Source organism: Xenopus laevis, chromosome 6L, assembly GCF_017654675.1.
Source record: "Xenopus laevis strain J_2021 chromosome 6L, Xenopus_laevis_v10.1, whole genome shotgun sequence".
Lineage (NCBI taxonomy): Eukaryota > Metazoa > Chordata > Amphibia > Anura > Pipidae > Xenopus > Xenopus laevis.
In genome coordinates, this window is record NC_054381.1 from 45,399,589 (window position 1) to 45,406,174 (window position 6,586).

Consider the following 6,586-nt stretch of genomic DNA (forward strand, 5'->3'; position numbering starts at 1 on the left):
ATGTTGACACTTAAAGGTACTAGGAACAACTGTAACCCATAGGCATTACTGTCTGAGGCAAGTACCTCAACTTGCCTCATAGTGGGAGCACCCCTATTTGCACCACACAGTACACTTTCATTCTAACTCCAGTCCCTTCATTTATATATGTTATGTTTGGCGAAGGTATATAACTAAAGGACTCTTATTTAAATATAATAATAAAACATTAAATAGGAAACTAGAGTATAGTCTGACAACAATACTGCACACAGTTCACTACTGATCCAGGGATTTATCCGATTGCCATATTGGAGTCAGGAAGGAATTTTTTCCCCCCTCTGAAGCACACTGGACACAGCTTCAGATGAGGTTTTTTTGCCTTCCTCTGGATCAAGATAAATAGGAATTTTATGAATTTAAACAAGAATTTTATGAATGAAAGGTTGAATAGTGTGGCTATCAATCTTTTTTTAACCTTATATATAAAAGTATTACTAATTACTAAATTATGCAGGATAAGGCAGGATGAAATGCTTAAAAATTACAGAATGTAGGAACAAAACCTATATAATTAATAGTTAAAATAAAATGTCAAAAACTACGTTGGTTAAAAGAACTCATAGTTCTGTATTCCCTCATTAGAATACATATATAGCATCACCCTCATGTATTGGTAATTTATTTTTTTTTCACCTTAAATTATAGGAAATAATTTAAATGTCTGGCATTTTATTTATTGATATAGGCACAGCAAGGAAACATAGTATAGCTTAAATAAAATAAGCTAAAATTGGTTTCAATGATTAAATATGGTAGAAAATAATATTAAGGACAAGAAATAAAGTAGATGAATTTTGTACAAAATAACTAAAATAGACTGATTTATACAGAAAAGTTTCAGCTATATTAATCCAAAGGTGAAAGGTTAGTATTTGTGATATTTATTTGGATTAGCAGTATTTTTTAGGGCTCACTGTTAAATGAAAGACCTTTCTCTTCCTCGGGTTCAACCAACAATCTTTATTATTAGTAGTTCTTGAACCTACGGAAGAAGAAATGTCTCTCTCAAATGCTAGCTGTAATAATTCTTAGTCCAAATAAAAAGTATATCCCTACAATACTTACTTTTTGCCTCTCTAATAAGATGGTTAGGATACAGGGGCAATTCTAGTGATGCCACCCCTGCTCCCCAGGTGTTACTTTTACAGAGTGGGTCCAGCGGGGCAGTGTCACTAGTGCTTTCTGCACTAGAGGAGCCAAATTTCCAGTTTAAAAAAGAGAAATTCGGATTTTAAAGTTACCAGGAGTGGCCTTTTGCCACCCCTGTTAACTTGTGGGCTGCTCCAGTCTGAGGCGAATTTCTCAACTCGCCTCATGGTGGCAGCGCCCCTGTTAGGATAGGTTAGGGACCTGCTCAGAGAGTCTACCTTGACGTGGTGGCAGGCTTGATATCCTTTGGCCAAACATATGTCATTTTCCTAAAGTACCAGAATGATTATTGGATGCCATTCAGGTTGTACAGAACTACACGATTATTGATTCTTGAGTCTTGACCACAGAAGAAGCCAACTGAGACGACTGAAGATAAATCCTATCAGGGAATATTTCCTTTACTCAGTTTGATATTCCTCTTTCTGTAATAAAGTTATCCAGGAATCCTATTGTTATGGTGTTTTCTGTGTATCATACCATTTATTGGCCAACACCTCCACTGAGTTATCCCTTAGTAATCCTAGCGTCAGAGGTTTTACCCCTTTAAAACCAAACACATAAGGAATACACAACCTGCATGGCTAATTAGCAATTCATTTAGATGCATGGCTGCACATAAGTCAGTTCAGTCTGCAGCATGCATCTAAATGAATTGCTAATTAGCCATGCAGGCTGTGGATTGCATATGTTTTCAGTTTTAAAGGGGTGAGGTGGCAACCCCAGGTATGTGTCTCATTTACCCATCCATGGATAGATTTACTATAGCTCTGGCACAGAAAAAAAGGTTAATACAGAGACACGGGCATGTGAGCAGGAGTTTAGTCTTTAATGTAGCAATATAGAAAAACTGGCAGTGCTACATCCAGAAGTCCTTTTGGACGTGGCAGTAAAAGACAGTGAATGTAAGAGAATGGTTAATATTGTATATAATACGCCCCTACTGTAATTTATAAAGCTATTAGATGTCACCGAGGAGTCAAGTGACATAAATATAATTTTTATTCATTACATACTAATATTGCTTTGGCTATTGGCTACAAACACAAATGTATGGCAGAATATTTGGAATAAACCCACAGGAAGATCTTGGCCAATAGTTCATTCATCTGAGATCTACCGGGGCCCAAAGCACACGATCCACTAAATACCTAATAGAACTTATTAAGCTCTGCTAGGACCCAAATTATATAAACCACTAGCTGGTACTTGTTGAGGCCAGCTGGGACTTCATCATATGAACCACTAGATGCCTCATGGTGCTAGTTAATGTTTGCAGCATCCTACACTTTATAACCCACTAGACCAGGGGTCCCCAAACGCCGGGCCACGGATATACTTGAACTGGGCCGCCGAGTCTCAATTATGTTCACTCAAATCCTGTGATCCCCAATACCAACCAGCTCGCAAGCAACATGTTGATCACCAACCCCCTGAATCTTGCTCCCAATAGCCTCAAAGCAGGTACTTATTTTTTAATTCCAGGCTTGGATGTTTTGGTTGCATAAGAAACAGATGTACTGCCAATCAGAGCGCTGTCAGTCCACATAGGTACTACCAAATCACAGCCCTTATTTGGTACCCCCCAGGAACTTTTTTAATACTTATGTGGCTCCCCTACTCTTTCTATATTAGGTTTTTAAATAGGCTCATGGGTGACTTTTACTATGTTATAGAATGGCCAATTCTAAGCAACTTTTCAATTGGTCTTCATTTTTTATGGTTTAAGGGTTATTTGCCTTCTTCTTCTGACTTTTGCAAATGGGGGTCACTGACCCCATCTAAAAACAAATGCTCTACAAAGCTACTACAAATGTATTGTTATTGCAACTTTGTATTACTCGTCTATTCAGGCCATTTCCTATTCATATTCCAGTCTCTAATTCAAATCAATGCATGGATACTAGGGTAATTGGACCCTAGCAACCAGACTGCTGAAATTGCAAACTGAAGAGCTGCTGAATAAAAAAGTACATAACTCAAAAACCACAAATAATAAGAAATGAAAACCATTGCAAATTGTCTCAGAATATCAGTCCCTACATCATATACTAAAAGATAATCAAAAAGTGAACAACCCCTTTAAGCAAAGAAACTCTTCCGCTAGGGGACTGATATCCCATATTATACCAACATACTATCAATGAGAAAAAGTCACCGAACGTCTTGCCATGTCACGAAAGGCAGAAGACTATATCCACATGGACAGAAATGCTTATTTTGGGTTGTAACCTTTTCAACTGCAATGAGTGAGGGTGTGGATCAGATTGCTGCATTGGCAGATTGGAGGGAAGCTAGGATATATGGAGGATGCAACTGGGCAAATTAGGGAAGGTATTAAGAGGGGTGCCTGAACTGAACTTGGGGTTAAATATGTAATACTGGACCCATTGGTAGACAATTTTATTGTAATTGAACCCCGGTGTGCTTCTCACCCAGTGCAAAAAAGTGCAAACAAAAATGCAAAAGGTGCATGACTTAGCTTAAAAAAAGTCCAAAACTTCTGGGTCCCTGGCCAAAAGCCACAAAAAGATTTTTCAGAGTTTTCAGACTCCTGTTTTCCAAGGCCCCTTATCCCCAACTCCCCGGCCAAAAGGCACCTCAGAGGGCAAGGGTCTTCAGGTCACACTTTGCCGCAAAGTCCCTCCCTGTCCAATCCTAAAGCCTTTCAGGTCGGGATAACTGATGGATTTCCAAAGAGGTTCAAGCATCAGGGTGTGCCCTCATAGGACATGCTTTTGACTTGGAGGCCAATGCACCGAATGCGAAAGTGTAAAAATAAGTACTAAAAGAATAAATAGCAATAAATATGGTGGCTGTGGCACAGGTACACAGATGTTTGGGGCAATGTGATGGATATTTGGCTCCTGTCGGCACAGGTACAAATTAGGGGCAATATGATTTTTTGGCTGCTGCTGGCATAGGTAATCATAAACTGGATGTTTTGGTTTATGCTGGTACAGGTATAGATTGGGGGCAGTGTCGGACTGGCCCACTAATGCAGGACTGGGTGTGGGCACTGATTGAAGCCCTTGACTAGGATGCCTAAATACCTTGGCCTGGCCCTAATATGCATGACAAATCACAGAATATATTCACCACCAATAACTGCTACATGCATTTGCCAAGGAAGGTCAGCTTACAAGACCTTACTTAAAGTGAAATAAAACACCTTTCAAATTGTTAGTTTTTCCCTACTTTTCCCCCTTCTTATTCTAGCGATGTGCTCATGACAAGACATTTTCAAGATCAGTAACAGAAATGCTACAAATGCTGTTTTTGCTTGTGTTCAGCTCTTTGTTTACTTCAGTTTAAATAAGAAGGAAATAAAGTGAGGTAAATAGATAATTACAGGGGTTGTTCACCTTTGAGTTAACGTTAAGTATGGGGTAGAGAGTGGTATTCTGATTCTGATTTGCAATTGGTTTCCTTTTTTATTATATGTGGTTTTTGAGTTATTTCGCTTTTTATTCAGCAGCTCTCCAGTGTCAGCAATCTGGTTGCTAGGGTCCAAATTACTCCAGCAACCATGCACTGAAGTGAATGAGAATATGGACTATTAATAGGGGAGGATCTGAATAGAAAGATGAATAATAACAATGAATGTGCAGCCTTACAGAGCATTTGTTTTTTAAGACACGGTGAGTGACCCCCATTCGAAAGCTGGAAGGAGTCAGAAGAAGAAGGAAAAAAAAGAAAAAACTATAAAAAAAATAAAATAATGAAGACCAGTTGAAAAGTTGCTTAGAATTAGCCGTTATACTAAAAGTTAAGTTAAAGGTGAACCACCCCTTTAAGGTTAGTCTCTTCATTACAGAGGTTGCTCTTTCCTATTCCTACAGGCTGGCTCAATCACACACATTCCTACTGGAAAGTGTATCGAGGCCATGGACAGTGGGGGCAGCAAATTGTTGCACTTGAATCCCTGCAATGACCAAAGAAATCAGATCTGGAAACTGTTACCTGCAGTGTGTCAATCATCTTGATAAGGGGTGTTGTACATTGCGCTGACTGATGGAATGGAGACCATTATTTATTAACTATAAACAACTGCAGATCTGAGATCTGTAACCAAAGGACCATAATCATTAATATACAGCAACAACATCACTAGTCCCAGAATGGAAATATATCTTTGGAACCCACAGTTAGATCAGCTCTGTAACAGAATTCTTTATTCTGACATAGAGCTCCACCCATGATGAGGCACAGAGAGAAAATATTGTCTCCACTGGACCAGATATTCCTTTTTGTTGTCAGATAACAGGTGGTACTGACCACTCAGCTAGTAATATATGCTCCCAAATGTTTCTCATGTAGTGACCAACACTCAACAATGCTTCAAATTACAATATTACAAGTCTCAGGATACTCAACTAGCAAAACTGGAAATTGACACAGCTTGGAACAGTGTTAGATATGGAAATCTCCAGGCTACAGTTTGAGCTCTACGTGTGTTATGTAGGAAATCTTTGCTGCCACACCAAAAAACCAATTGACTCTAAGTTATAAAAGTATATAAAAAATCTTATGACATAATAAAAGGTAGAAGTGTTGAATTAAATGAAAGTTGTGTGATATTTATTCATAATGAGATGTGTGTATTTGTGTGCACTGCATGATAGGTTGGTACGAGTTCTGTCTTTCAGGTAATGTATTAACCACAGTAGAGTCCTGTGCAGAACCAGTTTGTTAAACCTGAACCCAACCTGTAACCCACAACCTGGACCTGCATACTTACCTGCTTGGATTTAGATCACGGGTGTGTAGACAGTTAGTAATACTGGAGAACACAATATGTTCTAGGAGTTTAGAGGCAAGTGGTAGAAGTGAGACAGGACGGTAATTTGACAGACAAGATGGGTCAAGCGTGGCCTTTTTAAGAATAGTCTTTACACAGACCTGTTTGAAAGGAGAAGGTAGAAGCTACAGAAGAATTAAAGATGTGAGTAAGTGGTGGCGTAAGCTCTGCAACACAGTGTTAGAACAAAGAAGAAGGCATAGGGTCAAGGGGGGCAAGTTGTGAGTGGGGAGAACAAGAGAAGCTTGGAGACTTCAAACATTGTTACTGGAGGGAAGGAATTAAGACATGCAGAAGGGGGCTTAGGAAGGAGGAGCTGGTTTGCATTAATAGAGGTAGGGATCTGATTGCGGATGGACTCTACTGTGTCTTGAAAGAAATCAGCAAAGTCCTGAGGAGAGTGCGTCAGGTTGACTGATACTGTTGATGACGGATGGAGAAGAGTATTGATTAGAGAAAACAGGCGTTGTGGGTTGGATTTGTGATTGTTTATAAGGGTACTGTAGAACTCTTGCTTGGCTTTCAACAAGGCAGAATTGAGGCAGGACAGTAGAAATTTATAGTGAATAAAGTCTGCTTGCGTACGGGATTTCT